Here is a 20,604-nt window from a genome sequence, read left to right on the forward strand (position 1 = left end):
AAATACAAGAGCCAGTTTCATGTGCTTGCTTTAAATGGGGATGAACCGAGTTATCCTGAGGACAACTCTTGTTGTTGTATTAACAGCTTCACAGTTATTCGGCCTGAGGTGTAATTATTTTACCATTATTACATGCAAAGCTTTTAACAAAACAGTCATTCCTTCCATGTAAGCAGAGAGTTTTATAATTTATTACATCTCTTTGGTCATCAACACTCTATACAAACAGTTGGCCACCGGTGACCAATTACATTAAGGTTAAGCAACATAACTTTAAATTAGAAATAAGCTCATGTATCTTCATCAAGGGCCTGCTGTGTTTTCACTGCTGTTTATGAGATGATACTAAATGTGGATATAGAGCACGCTCACTGGGACCAATTCCTTTCGGCCTGAAAATGGGAAAGTCTCCAGTGTACCCGAGTCCAGAGCTAATTAATGGGATAACATCTGCTTTAAGCATTCAGCTGGAGTAATTTCTATCAACTTTCCAGAGAAGGTGCAGGGGACACTGTCAGAGAACTAAGTATCTATCATGAGCCGTATTAAACTGTGACAGGCCTGCAAAAGCACATTTCTGTCTTGGTTTTGTATTTATTTAGGGTGTAGCAGCCGCCAACACGGGGTTTCCTCCCATTCTGCCTTTCTTCAGCGCGTGGATAATTGTTTGGGGGTTCATAAGCAAATAACCTATTATATATACACATAGGCCAGGGAGCTGTTCATGTTTTCAAAACTCCAGTGTAGGAGAGATAAAAGACAAGAATAAAACAGCCACGTTCCTTCTGAAACAATCAGTTTTCGCCACAAAGACATTTATGTTGTTTTATCGTATTACTTAAAAACGCAGCAGGATTTGCTAAAGAGAAATACCCATACTGTAAAGCTTCCGAAGGGATAAGCCCACTTATTTCATGTTATTTCATGTTATCAGCTCTTGTACAACACAATTCCAGCTTTAGTAGTGACTAAATAAAGGCACCTGTCCTGTGTGGTCATTTACATAAACCCAACCTGAATGGAGGAAACGAAGCAATTTCTCTGACAACTTAAAATAAGGGATGTGTGTGGAAGCAGCTAGGACAGCAATTGCTTTGTCAGAGGTTTCCCCACCAATTCTAATTCTTTATTCATGTACTTTGTTTGTTTGTTTATTTCCCAGGGCAGTAGGACAAAGAGTCCATCTTAATTAAGATTTCAGGAGGACCTATGTCCATAGGCCTGCTCTTTTGGAGTAAGGCAAATGAGTACACTTCCTGTACAATCACACAATCAAGCAAACGGCACCAAGCTTTACGGCTCCAATGGTCAATATAAACAGAGAGGAAACATAACACGTTGTTTTTACTGTGTGAGCTGAATTACGTTGATGTCACTTTTTAATAATCACGGACCCAATAGGTGTGGCATACATAAAATATGATCCTGAGGAAGAAATGATAATAACGACCGTTTACCTTTACCTGGAAGCTGATGGGGTCAAAGACCAAATGTCAGTTCACAACAAGTATGCGGGAATTCACGGTCTAAAATCCCACAAGCTCCTAAAAAGGGTGTCACTCAGGGTTATTTAGGGAAATGAAATTGAGAGGAGCATCAGGATATTTTTAAAAGAACCTTAATACTTATACCATAGAGGAAAAAAAGTCAGCATTTTCTTTAGATATTTAATAATCCTATGAAATTTTTAATATTGCTAAATTGAAATTGTGGCTGTCCCCAGTTCACATTATTTATGCAATAACCTTGCAGTAAACTAATAAGTTGTGTTGGTTAATTGCCAAGCTATTTTGCATACAGTTAAGTTGTGCATATAAAAATACGCATGATGAAACATGTAGTATTTTATAACCCAGAGCAACTAACATGCTCATACCTAATGCATGCACGCACACTGTAACCCAGGACAAATTGCTCGTGTTAGTTACTACCACAGGCTGGCAGGCCAGAAAATACATTTGGTGCCTAATATGCATAAGCACAGAAATATGGTCAGGCTCATTACTGTAATAAAGCTGTGATTTGCCAGTAGGATCAGTAGAAACACACTTGAAGCAGTCTGTCCCTTCCACTGGCTCATGTGCCATAAGGCAATTAGGTTGTAACAAGGGTGAATCCTCAATTCAGTTGGGCTACCTTGTCTGGGTTATTTGAACCCTTACTTGCCTTCAGGGGCCCATTTTCTTGTCCTAATGTGTACACAGTGATAATGTAGCCATTTACACAATAAGGAAGGTCTGCAAAACAGGAGTCTGCTCGGCAACAACGTGAGGGAGCAAGAGGGTGGAGAGCTGGCAACTGTTGGTCCAGTTACATAATTCCGCGGAGGAGCCTTCAAATCAGAGGTGGCTTTTGAATGTGTTTGAGAATAAGTAGAGTACTGGACAAGTAAAAAGCCAAGTGGGTATCTTTTCAGTGCTTTGATGAAATTAGAAGCAGGTTGATGAAACAAAATGCCTTGGGTCCTCTGCTTGAAGTTTCCATATTACACAAAAGCCTCTTGAAAAATTATAGAATTTACATTGAGTAGAAGGCAGGTTAAGAAGAAAGTTTGCTGGTTGGAGGGGAGACATTAAGGGGTCATTTCCTGTGGGAAGGGACATTCAGTAATAACACAAGGGAAATCTGAATGAAAAGGTGAAGGCCTGGTGGCCCTGAAGTGGGCCATGGTGTCCCCCGAAAGCCCTCAAGCATCTTGGAGCCCTGTCCTTCTTGCCACAGTCATTGCATAGGCTTGTGAAGGACATTCTTTGACAGTCGAGAGCTAGAAAATTAAAACCCAAGTTTGAGGTCCACCAACAACAGCAACTTTGAAGATCAGATGGTACATATTTTACTCCTGTTGCTTTCTTTAGCTTTTAATGAATGCTTATTTTGTATTTTTTTTTTTTTTTTTTGCGGTACGCAGGCCTCTCACTGCTGTGGCCTCTCCCGTTGCGGAGCACAGGCTCCGGACACGCAGGCTCAGCGGCCATGGCTCACGAGACCAGCCACTCCGCGGCATGTGGGATCCTCCAGGACCGGGGCACAAACCCGTGTCCCCTACATCGGCAGGCGGGCTCCTAACCACTGTGCCACCAGGGAAGCCCGCTTGTTTTGTATTTTTACATACCCATGTAACAGACTGAAGAGCTGTCAGTGGAGTACATGGAAGAAAATTACTAAGTGAGGTATCTGTAAAGCACGCGTCTTTTGCGAGGTTTGCAAGAGATTCTACTCACCAACTAGAAAAAGATAATTCAGAAACTTGCAAATTGTTACCAGCATTACTTACCATACTTTTCTATAAGTATCAAAAGTGCCAAAGAGACCTTGTTGCTCTGGCCAACCTCAATTAACTGCTTCTTGGAACACTGTGTTGAGAAAGATTCTGAGGTCGCATGTGGTCTCACATGCATGAAGGGGAGAATGGTAAAATGAATTCCAGCTCTCTCACCCACAGGTACCAGTTTTCTAGTGTCAGATGTCATTCACAGCATCCTATCCTCTCACATCTGAGATGCCCTTCTGCATCCCTCATTTTTCAAGAGGCAACTCCACAGAACACTTTCAGACCTTCTTCATCTTGGTGTGCTAGGAACATGGGGTTAGGCTATATAAAGAATCATTATATATCATATACATTATTTATTATGCTTCTGCTATACATGTTATTAAATATGAATAATTTTTAGTCACACACCTTCACATGGAATATAGAATATATAAAAATAATGTTCCATTTATGTTGATTCTCTATGGGAATTGGGCAAGCCATGGTGTAAGTAAAAGAGAAAGACCTGTAGCCAATGAGGAGCACGTCCAGGTTGGCTTAATGGAAAAATGGAGGAGACAGCTCTTGGGGGAGTGTTGTTTGCAGGGATTTAGAATATTTGAACCCTGCTGCCATTATTTCCCACTGGCCTTCAGTGGTGTCTCAGATGCCAGCAGAATAGATACTATGAGTTGATGTATCATCTCCAGGATGCCCCAAATTGAAGGGAAGCAAGCTACTAGGCAAGGGTCACCCTTTTTTATTTATTTATTTATTTATTTTGTGGTACGCGGGCCTCTCACTGTTGTGGCCTCTCCCGGTGCGGAGCACAGGCTCCGGACGCGCAGGCTCAGCGGCCATGGCTCACGGGCCCAGCCGCTCCGCGGCATGTGGGATCTTCCTGGACCGGGGCACGAACCCGCGTCCCCTGCATCAGCAGGCGGACTCTCAAACCACTGCGCCACCAGGGAAGCCCAAGGGTCACCCTTTAAATCAATAACCCTATTCCCTATTATCAGATCAGCTACTCACTTCCAAAGAGAGGACAGGAGTCTATGGGAACTGCAGGATTTTTTTCTTTTGTTATTTTAAAGAGACGAGACGCAGATTGAGTAGGAACCTGAGCAGAGAAGAACTGCACTGGGAAAGGTCTCTCCAGACTAAGCTGATCTCGAAGGCTCTGGGTTCCTGAGAATAAAGGGTGTCAAAGCAGATCAACACACATCTTTTACATACTTCCTAGATGCTCTGGGATCTATCGCATAACACACAGGCACAGCACGAGCAGATGTCTGAGGGTCACAGATAAAATGGCTTAGTACGGGAGATCTCACTGTACTTTAAGAGACCACTTATCTTTGTTTTTACTTATTATCAAAATTTTGTGAAAACTGTGATTTTTACTCTGTATCAGAAGACACAGAACTACAGCTGACATTTTTTCATTTACTCACTTTTGAGAGCTTTGTCACTTCTGAGAATTCAACATTTTTTCCCCCACGTGGGCATTTTCGTTATCACATTTTACCACAGTGAAGCCTCCCCTGCCTCTGTTGCTCCGCTTATAAGCACAGTCTCTGCCCTTGAAGTGCTTCTGCCTTCGTGGAAGAGGACAGATGAGACAAAAGGAAGAGAGTGCCTGCCAAGATTCAACATTATAAACATCTCACAAGAGCAGCAAACAAACAGCAGGCCGTTGGTCAGAGTATGATCACGTCTGGGCCCCAGAGGGAGACAGGCAAAGCCCAGCTCAGCGTTGGGCCATCCTTAGGGAATAGGCCTAAGACATGCTTCAGGAAGATGCTCAGGGCTGGTCCTTCAGAATGGAGGCTGTACCTCATCCTGGGAAGAAAGGCTCCTGAAATCAGAGTACAAACATCAGCCTGGGACCATCATTTGTGGCCACTTTGATCACTGGTGCACTCCTTTACAGACTGGGTCTTTTACACTTGAGGTTCCCAGGGGAAACACTGGTTCAGGGAAACAAAAACAGCTATTGATGTTTGGTTTACAGGCTTTCCTGTACTTTGACTTTTCTTGTCTTCCTTACTCTCCATGTTCCCCTTTCTTTCCATCCCCACTGTCTCGCTGAGGTCTCCCTGGATTTGATCTACTAACCTGGGTGCTGAGGCTGGATTTGAAATCTTCTGAAGGGTGCTTAACATGCCAGAGTTAACAGGCCTGCCTGGGCCAGCTGTCGTCTCAGAGCTGCCACAAACTCCACGGATTGTTTGGCAATAAAAATCAGCTATAAAAGTGTGAAAAATACCAGAGACCCAAAGGGAGAGGGAGGAGAAAGGGGGAATGGCTCTTACACCCTTTTAGTGGACATCTGATTTATTTTTTAAATGGAAGAGCCACTTTTATAGCTACTGTAGTTCAATTATCTCTAATTTTACACATTTTATGCAAATTCTCAGCATCTTAATTGCAAATGAGAAGGAAACTTATTTTTTAAAGCAGAAAAACAAGGTATAGTTTCGTATTTTCTTTTCAATTTTTAATTCCTGTTCTTGGTTCAGCACCATTAAACTTTTAAAACTCTTCTTACACAGTTGTTTAAAATTATGTGTAATATAAAGCACACTCACATGTTCACAAACACCCATAGCCTTAAACAAGTAGCTAATTTTACTCTTAGACCTCACTCTCCCTCTTGGAGAAGATACTCTGATGTTCTCCTACATATAGTTTCAAAGGACTGCAAAAGAATATACTCAAAAGGTTTCACAAAGAAACTCGGTGTCTTACAAATCAAGCACACTGGAACATATTCTAAGCATCAAGAAACTTGGCTGCAGGATTTTTGCCTAGATGCTCAGATTTCTAACCAGGAGTGTGCCGGCAGATGTGTGACAACCAACTCTCTGGAGAGGTGACAACTAACTCTCTCCGATTTGTAGCGCTTGCCAATTTCCATGGTGTAAACACTCCTGCTATGGCCCATTTCAAGCTACCAACAGGATACCAGTGAACCTGAAGGTGCGAAGAGATGGGCTCTATTGGTTCTCATGAGCAGAACTGCCTCTAGCACACCACTACTTTCAGCATTTTGGACGTGCTTCAGGGATTTCAACTGGCTTTCTTCTGATGTGGGGTCTCTAGAGGTAAAAAGCCAAAGGAAAACAAGTTTTCCACACTGGATAAAGATTTCAAAGATTTTATAGGCAGACAGAAAATTTAGCAGTATGCTTCCAAATCTAGAGTCACGAGTTTTCGTCAAGAACCTGCCAATTACTAGCCACCTACCCTGTGCCAAATCTTTGCCATGAAGTCTGTATCTTCACGTCTAAAATGTGAATAATCAAGTGTGCTCCGTTGTGGGCCTATCTTCTAATAGCAAAAGAGCTAACAGCTGTGGAATCACTTGACAGACTGAAAGGGATATGCGAATAAAAGCTAAGTTATCTTCATGGTTTATTTAACCGTTATTGGTTTACTCAACAAATATGTCCTGATGTCATCATAGGAAACACAGAGATGTACATAACAGAATACATAGAATGATTCTTCGATAAATAGTGATTAGTGTTTTCATCCGGATATTCCATACTGGCCGTGTGTGGGAACATTAAATATTTTTCTGAACACTGAATCTTGAGAAAAATTAGTCAAGAAATCAGGAAAAGGGGAAAAAGTACCATCACTCTCGTGAGGATGAAAGCTTAATCTGGATCTGTGCTAGACTTCTCCATTGAAAAGGACAAAGAGAGCACTGAGAATGTTCTAATTAAGATTCCCTGAGAGGTGGGCTTCCCTGGTGGCGCAGTGGTTGAGAGTCCGCCTGCCGATGCAGAGGACGCGGATTCGTGCCCCGGTCCGGGAGGATCCCACATGCCGCGGAGCAGCTGGCCCGTGAGCCATGGCCGCTGAGCCTGCGCGTCCGGAGTCTGTGCTCCGCAACGGGAGAGGCCACAACCGTGAGAGGCCCGCGTACCGCGAAAAAAAAAGATTCCTTGAGAGGAAGGAGAGAGGAGTGCCCACAAAAGGTTTCAAAGATGGTAGCTAAGCTAGCTCCAAGCCTCCTCACCCTGTTACCAACAATATTACATTGTAACCTTCCTCAATGGCCCACACAAAAAATCTGTGGCCAAGAGACTATCCAGTCCAGGTCCTCTCTTTCCTTAACAACCATATTTCATTCTAGCACATCAAGCAGGGGGAACATAATCATTTGCCTCCAACAAAAATCCAGACTCCTCTGCAAACAGAAGCACAAAGGAGGGCTGTGTGGGTAGCACTTCTCATTAGGCCCTCTGCCTAACAATAATTAGGCTCGCTCCCATTACTGTTGGACTCCGGGCAGCTGGTCCAATACTTATTTTTCCTAGAGGAAAATGAAGAGTACGTACGAGTCCCCGACTTTTACTTCTCCTCTTTCCTCCTTTCCCTTTGTGACTTCATGCTGGTTTGCAATTTATGTTTTCACCACTGTAGTTGATTCTAGACACAGTCGATCAACTCATAGCCTCCTTAGTAATGGAAGTGCATCGGAATAAAATTGCGTGAAGCTCAACACTTCGATGGAGAGAATCCCTACCAGCCCCTTCATCTTGTATTTAGCCGGCTACCCTTCACTGAAGTTACATTTATAGCATAATTAGTGAAATAAGCTCTTCGTCTGACTTGCCTAAATAGCAGGATAGGGTGACGTGGAAACTATTTGTTAGGAAGTGCTACCTAAATGCTCTGAGACCTTTCTACACAACCCCTGACAGCTGCAATATTCCATCCTGAGCATGTGACTGAAACCTGACAGGCTGAAAAAGACACATGCCTCATAATGCATGTCAACGATTTTACTATCTGGTACAAATGGAAACTTGCTGAATTTATTCCTTAAAATGCTTTTTATGCTTTTCTTTGGTTCTGGCTTCGTGGTAATGTATTTAAACGTCTGGAAGAAATATTCAAAAGAATGAACCACATAACTTTAGTTGAGATGCCTCCATTTCAAACCAAATACTGGCAGATCAGTGAGTATCCAGGTTAATACTCTCCTTATTTGATTAGGATAATCCACAGAGACACTGACTTATTCCTTCAGATCCTGCCTTTTAACCAATCAATACATCTAGGGTTATGTTTTCAGAAGGCAGGTGATAATTCTGGAGATAAACATCTCAAGGTGCTGCTGACATTGAGATGCGTATTCAATATGTTCTTGGAGTGACAGAACACAGCAATGTTGGAAACTCTCCCCAGAATATGTGCACAGTGCACACCCACGCCCAGGATGCCACTAACCTTTAATTCTTGAAGCTCCAATATAGATTAAGCACACTGGCTCTTTGTAATGTCAGTGAAAATTTGAAAATTCAAGGGGTGGGCAGTGACTACCTTTCCCTCAGATGGTCCTGTCTTTTCAGTGTAGGGAAAGCAAAGGAAAGAAGCAGCTTTCCACCCAAAGGTCAATCGTGGGGATGGGAGGAAGAGCCGTGGAGGACAGCAAGGAGTGAGCTGGTAGTTTGCCTGAATTAGCACGTGTCACTACCCACACAGAATAGGGATCACACGAGAACAAGGGAAGGTGAGGGAACACAAAGGAAAAACATTAGACATGGATTTTTCAGAATGTCATTAAAATGTATCTATTTTAATTTCACAGGATGAAAATTATCTGCCTGCTTTGTATTAATCTTGCCTTGACTGAAATTAGTTGTCAGACCTCAGTTTATAGCCTAATTACCTTTTCCTAAGGAACAAAAAAAGAGGTAAAAGAAATAACAATAAATTTGTAATGGAAAAGCTACAAGTTTATAGTATTAGTACAGATTGGGGATGGTTCTAGGAACAGGGTTTGAAAATAATCTAAACAAATCTGGAGAAGCCTTGTGTTCCCCAGACTAGGATGTTGTTGGTTCTCTCCATGTTGTTTGGTGCCATGGTTATGACTCCTGGCCACAAACACTTGTGAGTAAGTAGTGCTCAGGGCAGCTACAGTGTAGTGTCTATTTTATTTGGCTCTCTTATCCAGCCAGCTAGATAATCGAGGGTTCACACTCGAGATCATGGGTTGGCAACATTTTGTGTTAAGGGCCAAATGGCAAATATTTTAGTCTTTATGGGCCATATCGTCTCTATCACAATTACTCAGCTCTGCTGTTGTGGTACAAAACAACCATTGACAATATGCAAACAAATGAGCGTGACTGTGCTCCAACAAAATTTTATTGACAAAAACAGGCAGTAGGCCAGATTTGGCTCCCAGGCCACAGTTTGCCAAGCCCTGCTCAGGGCAATTCAACCAACGGAATGTGGGAAGAAACCCACGCATGCACAGCATGGCATAGAGTAAGTGTTCAACAAATGTATTTTGAACAAAAATGAGTATCAATTAAGCTAATAATAAAAACCAAAGATTTTTTACTCAGTAGGAGAAATATGGAGCTACCTCCAAGTAAGAATCCATGGGTTAAAAAAAAATAGTTTTAGTGAATTCTTATAAACAACAAAAATAAGTAGTAGATGAATATGATGGTGACACAGAGGCAAGTTAAGCAAAGACACCTGGCTTACCAAAGCTTAGCAAAAGGCAAAATGCTCTTCACAATTAGCCATAGAGAATGGCACCATATTACGACACCATGTAATAAATGAGCCTTACAAATATGCCCCTCTGCCGTCAACATAAGGGAACATTGCAGGAAGTGTTAGCTCGGTCAGGGCAAGACAAAATGTATTTTTTAGAGATATGCATCAAAATGAGCAGCTTTTAAAAAATGATCTCCCTTAAAAGGATGAGCTTCAGTTATGTCATAAATAAGCACCAGATTTGGGAGGAAAAGTTCTGGGTCTCAATCTTGGTACTGCTCCTTGCCTTGTTTGGCCACTTTCCCCATCTATATTACAAGGGTTGGACCAGATGATCTGTGATACTCAAACCCTGACTCTAAACTCCTGTGATTCCAATGCCAGCTTCACCTATTTGCTCTTCTAGCGAGAGGATCCCTGACTTATTCTAATATGCTTTTTACCTAAGCATGTAATGTTGAATTGCCTTTGTTTTCTCCTCTACTGAGCAAGTTTCCATTCCATCCCAACCCCCTCACAGCAAGAGTCTCATCTTAAATGTTAAGGTAGCCCATCTTCCCCGTAGGTAACTAGGGACAGGATGCAGTCAGGACAGCAGCCAAAGACCCCTCTCCAGGCCGAGCCTGCGAAGTCATCCTGGGCGTCCTGAGCATTCCTCAGCTGGAGGGGCTTTCCCCATTCAGTGCCTGGACCATTGCCAAGCAGATCTGTCCAGCTGTAAGCCTGATTTTATATAGTTATTTTCACTTATTTTTTATTTCACAAGATGTAAACGAATCTGTTTAACTAGGAAATCACGTCCCTTGAAAGTGATTATAACCTAATTTGACATGCAGTATTTGTATACTTATTCTAGTGTTATGATGCATTCACTGTGTTTACATAAATAGAGATCTCTGTATAATTACTACAAGATAATGTAAAGAGTTAATCACATGAAATCCCCCAAAATCTCATTTGAGTGAATTTTTTTAACTTGAATTCCAAAATGTTCTCTAAATCTTTTTTGAAAACCTTTCAGAAACATCTACTATTGTCATCCGTTCTTGTTTGTTCATTAATTGATACAGTCAGATAATTTACTGTGTGCCTAATATGTACACAGATACCAATAAAGATAAAAAAGACACACCTATTGCCTTCAAGAGCACTGAATCTAAACAAGTCTGGTACCGCATCACGAAGAAAGGTAAACTCTGCCCTGATCTTGTCTGCTTATCTTGGATAATCACTATATTTTCTTCATGAAAAATACAATGGAAGAAATACACAAGAATGCTTTGCATGAAAAGGAATATCAAGAGGAGAGAGAGGCAAAATTCGCATGAAATTCTAGAGGAAGGGCTGCAAATATTTTAAAGTTTTCTTCTTTTTATATTTTATTGACAAGGGAAGGAATTTCCCCCAAACTGGAATATTTTATTAAAACTAGGGAGGAACAATCACATAAAGATCGATCCAATAGCTCTTTACTTCTACAACAATTTAGGAAAGACCTATCTGTCTATCTTCCTGAGGTTAGGTAAATGCTTCTCTTTGCACTCATTTGCCTTCATTCATTCCATTTATACCATATGCTTGCCCCTGCCTTAGCATCTCTGAGGGTTAAAAATTAGGTAAAAGGCCTACCAAAGTATTCCAAGTTGTGTGGATGGCAAAAAGAGGGCTTGAAAATGTCTACGATGGCATCTGTAGACGTTAGGAAGGTGAGGGTGCCACTGCATGTGTACACTTCACGAACACCATCCTCTCATCACTTTCACTGGACGCTGCATGCTCAGGTGGACCAGGGAGGAGAAAGTATCTTCACTTCTTCTAGGAATGTTATTCCTCCATCGCCATGTTCCAAACCTTCTCTCAAATCCTCGGGCTCTTATTTTTGTGTTTTCTAGATGACAAAGACATTTAGACATAGTTATAAAGTCATGTCTTCAGCAAAATAGAACATCTGTATTTTTTGAGGATGACTTTTGTACAGTTCTTATCCAAAATTTATCAGAATGAGACACAGAGATTCAGGAGTAAAAGAGATTACAGGAGTTGCCTCTGGTACCCTTAAAAAATGCAAGTCACTGTTTTAAACCTAGGATCCCAATACTTCAATGTAATTTTATTCAAATTAACGTACACTGACTAAAGTACCTGATATGCCCAACAGTTCATGAGTTCAATTAATTTTCTTCAAAAGAAGGAATAAAAAGTACATACCATTTGGCAGTAAGGTCCTGCAGATCTAAAACATATTGTTTATTACAATGAACTTGGCATATCACTATCTGTTGAACTATTTATACACAAACTATTTCTCTAAAGGAATTATTCTTAAACCATTCATTAGGCAACCCTTAAAATGATGCCTACTGGTAAGCTAATTAACCATGTACAGCCTACTTGCTATGTACGTTTTTCATGCAAGTTCCATTTTGTTCTCCCATTACAGATGCAGTGTAGTCATCAACATGGTGAAGAGTCAGAATAATGTGCTTTGGATGTGCTATTAGTACCATGTTCCCATGAGCAAGTTACTCAACTTTTCTGTGCTTTAGTTTCACTTCTTACAAAATGGGAGTAATAATTCCCATTGTTATGAGGATTTAAATAACTTACACATAGAGGGGACTTAGACCATTGATCGGCACATGAGAAAGACACAGTAAATGTTTGCTATTTGTAGTAGAAGCAGCAGTGATCACACTGGCCTTGGACGGCGTTTACATACACTCACTGCTGTTGTTTTCCTTGTTCATTTTTATTCAACCTATCTCTAAATTCTAAGCCCTTGTGGAACATTATCAATGCCAATGGGGGCCTCAGGTAATGACAAATTATCCATTTAAGTGTATGTATTCTCCCTACCCCCGAAATCCCCACTACATTTCAATCGTCCCTTAAAGTGGCTAATTCTGGAGGAACTGTGTCCACGACCATTTGTTTATTTGCATATTGGACATTTCTAGTGGAAACACTAGACACTCATAATGACATTAACTATCAACAGTATAGGAGGCTCCCTGATAAAGTTCCTTTTTATTATCTACCTCTCCTTTTGGCCTGCTTCCTTTCTAACTGAGCTAGCCCACACACCCAACCCAGGCTACAGAAGATAAGCACGTGTGAAATGCAGAATTTCCGAGTTCCACTTTCCTTCCCCTTCTACCAATCAGTGCTTATTAAACTCCGAAGGTAAGTTTACTTATTCTTGACATGAGTTCTTCGCGATAATCATCGTAGGAAAAGCAAGAAAGTTATTTCTCTGGCTGCATCTATAGCATTTCCTTATGGCACGTCCAAGCCAACTTGATCCAGTCTCGAGGGAATGAAAGGAAGTCTCTGAGAGTCTTCTCAGAGGTGGGGGAGTCCGCAGGAGCACCACGTGTCCCAATTTTGAGGTGACTGCTGCAAATTAACATCCTGTCTCCCTTGCGTTCCCGACAGCAGATTGAATATTCTCTTCCTCCAGGTGTCTGTTGATTGCCTGAACTGTGATAGTGCTGCTTGAAATGGCAAGGGGATGGGGTAGATTTGGAGTTATCCAAATCAAAAACACGTTGGAAGAGACTCACAGTCCCATCATAGACTCTGTGAGGCCTCCTGAGGGTTATCAGGTTTTCAGCAGAATATTAGCTGGTTACTTAACATATTCTATTGTCTTCATTAAAGGCTTTAAATCCAGCTTTGCTTAATTTTACTAAATAAGATACCTAGAAAATAGAATCCCTTTTCCTCTCCATTGGTATAAGGGGAAAGCATTCCCCTGAATCAGTGCTCTTTCCACATGGGAAGAAAATGTGATACATGGATGTCTGTGTCTGGTCTACTACTAAAATGTGCATAACATCATTTAATGCAGATACTCTTCCTTTCAGATTTTTCAATTGAGGGACATGAGAAATTGGTTTTTTTGTTTTCATTTAAATTTTCTCTAAGCTCTAAAATGCAACGTTTTGGATTTGAGAAACTCAAGTAAAAGGCAAAATATATCAGAAGTGTCTTGCTAAGTGTTAAGTTGGTTTCTAAATAAACTTAGGTAAGAGCTTTATTCCAAACAGGATTAACATTCCTCCGGCTCACCTTCTGCAAACATAATTTGCTTCTGCTGTGGCACACTCAAAGGGGGAAAATATTAGATGTGAAATTTATAAAAGGTGGCACACAGAAAAAAAGCAATGCTTCAAAAAAAGCAATGCCTCTAAAAAGTAATATATTATTATTAGAGAAACAAGGTGATTGAGTGATGTCACTCATACCTTTTCTCCAACAGCTAGAACACCTGCTCCAACATTGTTTTTGTTCAGATTTGCTTTCTTTCTTTGCTAGAACTACTTACTGTAATAACTGCATGAAGTCATTTACAAAGGTGACTAAACTATCTTCTGTTAGGGTGTCAAACTGCCCCAAACTGGAGACCAAATAAGAGTCTAGATGTTGGGCTGAGAAACAGTCTTACTGTGAAAGACTGATGGCTATGCTCACCCTTACTGTACATGCTCCCAACGTGGGCCTTGCTGCCTTTGAGAAATTCTCACCAAGGCCCAAGGACCAGTTTACAGATTGTTTTTCTAAGTGTTCAGTGAAAACAACCCAGACTGGAATGAATCAACATGTTTAAAGGACTGTTAGGCAGCTCTTCTCTCTTCCTAGATCTCAGTGATTGTTACAAAGATGAAGGGTCCAGTCATTCCTCCACCTCTGAATTGTCATTTGACCTATGAGTTACTGTCATTTGACCTATGACCTACCAAGTTACTGGGGCCCTATTTATTTCTGTTGTGTGGGAAGAAATCCACCTTATTTATTATTGGGATCAAATATAGGCGAGAGACATAAATGTGGTTGAAAATTTACAAGTGTCTGGTGATCGATATTAATAACAATTTTGGGAATTATTTGGTAAAAACTTATTATTAATCAGTATCTAAGAATAGGCTTGGGGGTTGTAAACACACTTCTTATACCAGATTCCTGATTTATCCACTTATCTAATTTATATGCCTTAGAAACATCTAGCCATCTCAGTGCCATACGTCCTTGAAGCACTGACATCTGCTATTCTAGAAAAGGCTATCTCACATGGTTTTCTATTATAACAACCGAACTTACATCTTAATGGGGTTCAATAGGGTTTCTAGAGTAGAGGGAATAATAATTCATGTCTGAAATTGGGGAGCTATGTCCCCACTAACATCTCAAATCCAGTAATCTGTCAATTCTTCCAAAGTACGACTTGATTCTTCCATTTCTTCCCTTCCCCATTTTCGCACCCCTGCTCCAAACCCACATCACCTTTCCCAAGAATACTTAAAGGGCCCCCAACTCACAAATGGTCTCTTCTTTTCCATCCTTCCTCACTCCAATCCATTTTCCACAGAGCAGCCAGAATACATTTTTTCAAATGTTAATCAGATTATGTCATTCACTGTTTAAGTTTTGTTTTCAATTAAGCTTAGAATAAAATCCAAATTTCTTAACTTTGCTGATAAAGCCCTATAGACTCTGGTCCTTCTCATTCTCCAACCACATCTTGTTTCATTTTCCCCCTTTCAAATAGTTCAGTCACAGGCATGTTTTTGAGCTCCTTGAACATGCCAACTCTTTGCATAAGCCATTCCCTATACCTGGAATGCTCTCATCCCTGTCTGAGTTCTCAGTTCAGATGTCTCTTCCTCAGAAAGATCTTCCTTGATTGTCCAGTCTAAATTAGATTCTCCTTACTACTTTCTCATAGAACCCATTGTACTGACCACAGTTTAATTACGAGTCTGTGTATGCAGTGTCTGATGTCCATCTCCCCTACTAGACTGGCAACTCATGAAAGCAATCCATTTCATTTGTTTAATTTGTTCAGTATGGTATATCTGGTACTTGTATACAGTCTGGCACATAATAAATTCTTTTGAAGAGAGGGAGGAAAGAAGAGAGAGAGGAGAAAAGAGAGGGAAAAAAAGAAGGGAGGGAGGGAGAATGGAAGGAAGGAAGGGAGGGAGGGGGGAGGGAGGAAGGGAAGAGGGAAGGGGGAAGGAGAAAAAGGTAGTCAAGCTAGCATATTTTCAATTTTACCCATTTTGTCACTGACAAGCAGTGTGACCTCAAGTAAGTCATATAACCACTCTGTGTCATCTTTCCTGCGTATAAAATGATTCAGCCTCATCAGAGATAGGAAGGTAAGAGGGGGGCATTTGATAAGAGTGCAATCTGCCCTCAAAAATGCAGACAGTTCCCTGCATTTGGGAGAAGGAGGAAAGTTGGAGTAGAAGGGAAGAAAACCTAGAAACAAGTTGGTCCTACTCTGGGGTTGGGTCTCTGGGGGTACCAGAAGGGCAGGGGGACGAAATCCTGAGATAACTTTATTTCCCCAGAGCAAAGAAGACCTGTCCAGGGAGATAGCAAATCTATTGAACTTCCTCACCGCCGGTATTGCACAAACACCATGATTCTCCAGTGAAAGAGAGGGGCCCAGAAAAGGCCCTGGGAGACCCTGAATGCCTGCTAGGTAAGAATGAGGTGTGCCTCCGCGGTGAACTGCATGGACTGGTGATTGTGGCAGGATTGACACATGCTCAGTGGACGGATGCCCAACCAGGGGCAGATGCCCTGCCCGCTCCAGCCACCTCTGTCTTCTGGGTACTACTGAAGGCCCCAGAAATGAGGGACAAGTTTGGGGATTTGATGGGAGGAGGCTGAAATGACTGAGATTACATTTCTGCCTCCTGCAGATTGGGGGCTTGAAGTCAAAGGAGAATAATTTAAGTAAAATAGTTACATATTCTTATGCACCTCAATTTGTGAGTCGAACTCCAAACCTGCCACATAATCATTTTGATTAATTTCCTTTGTCTTCCACCTCATAGACCACACACTCTTTGTTCCCCTCATCCTTCACTCTTGTCTGACTCTCTGTCTCCATCTGTCTTCTCCTGGTCTCTTCCTTTTGTTCTGCTCTCTTTCTCCAGCATTCTCCTCCAGACATCTCCTTGGTACCCTGCACTGCCTTCCAGCCCACAGTACCCAGAGCAAGAGAAACTGACCCCTGAAATGGTCACACAGTCTGGTCTCTGCCTCCATCATGGGCCTTCCAAGCTCTACTGCCTTTCCAGTGTTTTATAACCTCTTGTTCTCACCTGCTCCCCAAATGGCTTTTCTACAGTCTTTTTTTTTTTTTCCTTTTCTATTAGGACTCCTCTGTGATTTTACTAATAACATTTCCACTGAGCAAAACAGCTTATAAAGAAAAAGGAAAGAAGGACCTCTGTGCCTGTGAGATAATGGCCAAAATTCTTCGCCCGACTTTCAATACCTTCCCAGAATGGAAGATTCTATGCCATCCCTGCCCCCACTAGTCTCTCATAGAAGCCTTTCTTTCCACCTGCTAAAGATCCAGGTCTTTAGCAAATTCTTATATCTTTAATCTTTAGCAAATTCATATATCTCTTAATCTTATCTAATTCGCTGCTTTTGCACAGTCCTTTCCCCTAAAGTGGCCTCTTTCCTCCTCTTCACCTGTGCTAATTTTATGTGTTAAGGAACAGCGGAAGACGTTCCTGAACACTTCCTGTACACTCTAGCCCACGTCATCACCCCCCTCCCTCACTTCAAAACTTGTATCCTTATATCCTGTATCCTTCTCTTGGACCCTATTCATGTACTGTCCTATGAAGTCACCTATCTCTTTACCATATACATTTTCCCTCCTGAGTGAGATTATTAGATCTTCAAAGTTGGGAACTTATCTTTTATATTGATACTATTATTATTAACAATGAAAACAGTGTTACATATGTAGCAGGTTCCTCCTTCAAGATGCATCAAATGACGTTTATTGAATGAATCCACGGTATCAACTGAATATATGTTTTTTAATTGAATAATGAGATATGGAAGAAACAAAGCAAGCATGTATTGGATAAGTGAACGCCTGAAATGAAGCCAGCAGAGTGCCCAGATGTTCTCACCCATGGGGACAGTTCCACAGTTCCAAGTCACAGTTGGATCATATTTACAAGGCTTAATACCATCCTTACTGACTTATCTCAAGTTTTCACTGATGTCAGAAATAAATGTTTTTGTCATGGAGCCTAATTTAAAATTCTTGGCATATAGAAGCATTTTATTCATAAAGTGACTGCTTATAATGATTTGTTTTGTTTTAATATAATTTAACTCAAAGTTACCAGATAGAGAACATTAGATTTTTCTGATGGCCCAGTAAAGCCAAAAGCATTTCAGAAACAAATCTGAGCCAGAGGGCATTATTTTACAGATGAGGACACGGGGGTGCAGAGAGGCTACATAATATGTCCCCCAAACACACAGCTAATTGGTGAAAAGATCTGGTCTAGAATACAGATCCCCTGGGTCCCCATACCATATTCTCTTCTACATACATCCTGCTGCCTCTATTAGTGAAAGAATGAAAGGACATCCTGCAATATAGACAATCCCCCAATTTTTTTTGTAGAACAGTACCTCACAGTTTAATTGATCTATGTATTTATTAGCTAATATTAATGCAGCAGAGGGGACAAAAAGCTCACAAACAGTCCACACATTTCACAAGACACATTGCAGGAAAAAAAGTGACTAAGAAGGACCAATAGTATCCTAGGGTCTTGGTGGATGCATTCCTGGGGGAGATGGACCTCTTATTCCTGGGGGAGGGGGTCTCATTCATGGAGGGGCATGCCTATTGGTGTCCCTCGAGTAGGAGGAAGCCCAATTGGTGGGCCCATGGATGGTCTCATAGCAGGTGGAGGAGCCATAATTCCTGGAGGTAGGGTTACTCGAGCAGCAGGTGTAGGTGCAGTCCCCTGGCCTGGTGGATACTGAGTTAGGGCTCCATCAATGCTGGCAGTAGCAGGAACTGCAGCAGCTGTGACAGTGCCTCTTCCTTGTGGGGTTATTACCTGTTGGGATGGGCCCCCAACCCCTCAGACAAGGCCTGCTAATCCAGCAGGAGCCTGGGGCATTGGAACACCAGTTGGAACACCTCTGCCAGATGCCCTACCAACCCCAGGGCCTCCTGCAGCTCCAGCAAGTGGTACCCAAGCAATGCCAGTATCTCTGGGGGTTGGTCCCTCCACAGTCATGGAAACCAAGTTCTCCCCCTGCAGCAACACCAGACCCAAAACCCGCTTTTCTTCATGCTCTGGCTACTTAGCATTCTTTGGCTTGATCTTCCTGAACTCATCACAATCGCAGAGGATCAAGTTCATATGCTTGTCAAAAGCCTTAAAGGCACCAATGAAGATCTGGTCATCTTGCAAGATACATCTCATCCTATAGTAAATGTGCTACAGCATCTTGCTTCTCTTTCCCACAGTCATGATTGCTTTTCCACCAAATCCAATGTCCACAGGCAAGTTTCAGGATCCTTAAGACCTAAGGGAAGGCTACAGATCAAGGTATGACGCAGGTTCTCCTACAAACAATGCAAGCTGGGGCGGAAGCTTCGAATAGTAGATACAGCCTGGTTTTTTTCTTTGTTTTTCTCTCTTGGAATCTGCCACCTGGGTGTTCCAATACTGCTTTAACCACCTCTTGGTGTCTCAGCTAAGAATGCCTGTCTCAGTTCCACCTGGAAATCCACCACAGGTACTTGCTGCTGCTGAGGTCGCCTTGGGTACAGGTGACACTCCTGGTTGTTCAGTGAGGCTGTGCTTCTCCGTTTGACTTGGACTTCTCCCTCTGGTACGTGCTGTTCTGTGGTCCATCTCAGGTGTAAACGGTCCCTGGCCCGCTCCATCGTGCCTCTGGCCGCTCTTCAGAACACAATGTTAGGCATCTCCGGTGGCCGTCCCACCCTACGCTACCTTTGCTAAGGTGGCACCAACTAATAGGCTGGCTCTCCCCGCCAACTTTTAAAATGCTATAAAAGACTACAGCATAACCTATATCATGCTGTGTGTAGGAGAAGCATAATTCCCAGCACCCTAAGCAAATCCCTGTGGCAGCTCCTCTCAACACAGGCAGGACTGAAATTGATGTAAACTTGTGATCCAGGACTAGGCGCACATGGGACAGCCAAGCTGAGTTGAAGCCAGTGCCAAGACTTCAACCCTGAAGGCGCAGGAATGGCCAAGTTGAAATCAACCACCTCCACCCTCACATTTGCTTTGTCTTTGAAGACCCTCAAGTAGCCATCCCTCCTTAGTCAAGTCCCTCATCTGACTTTAAACTTGTCTCAGCTGTGTTAAAGGGAGGCCCAATGGCCTAGTCCTCCAATGACACATATGTACCTATTATCAGTGGCCTGCTCATGACAAGGACTTAATCCACGAACACAGGTAGGTGATACCGAAAAACAACAACAACAAAGCAAACTTGGCTAATTAACCAAAAGATTGGATTTCATAGCCGTTTGTTGTTAGCTAACCATGTGGATTTGATTCAGTCTACACATGTGTATCAAAAGGGGGTTGGAATAGAAAAATGCTTTTCATATAGTGTTCCCAGGAACACTGGGGTCTCCCAGAGGGACTGCTATGGTTTTATCAGCTGAATTATCAGGTTAGGCATCCACATGTCCCCAACCTGACTTCAATCAGACCTGTTCTATTTTAATCTACATTAGTATCCTGCTTATGCTGAATCAAAAAACAATCCTGTGGGAATTCCCTGGCGGTCCAGTGGTTAGGACTCCGCACTTTCACTGCCGAGGGCGCGGCTTCAATCCCTGGTCAAGGGATTAGGATCCTACAAGCTGAGCAGCGTGGCCAAATTAAAAACAAAACGAAACAAAACAAAACAAAGCAACCCCCCCCCACACAAACACAATCCTTCTTTAAAAAACAATAGTAATAAAAACAAAACTGCACTGTAAA

The 20,604-nt window shown here is 42.0% G+C and overlaps 2 pseudogenes; both read right to left on the reverse strand.

Annotated features, from left to right (window-relative positions):
• Positions 1 to 18,385: 18,385 nt before the first annotated feature.
• LOC111186520 (small nuclear ribonucleoprotein-associated protein N pseudogene) lies at positions 18,386 to 18,870 on the reverse strand (annotated as a pseudogene).
• A 436-nt stretch (positions 18,871 to 19,306) lies between these two features.
• Positions 19,307 to 20,126, reverse strand: LOC149747745 (SNRPN upstream reading frame protein pseudogene; annotated as a pseudogene).
• Positions 20,127 to 20,604: the final 478 nt, after the last annotated feature.

Source organism: Delphinapterus leucas, chromosome 13 (genome assembly GCF_059928025.1).
Source record: "Delphinapterus leucas isolate spDelLeu-1000000601 "Yukka" chromosome 13, BTC_Dleu_Yukka2, whole genome shotgun sequence".
Taxonomy (NCBI): domain Eukaryota; kingdom Metazoa; phylum Chordata; class Mammalia; order Artiodactyla; family Monodontidae; genus Delphinapterus; species Delphinapterus leucas.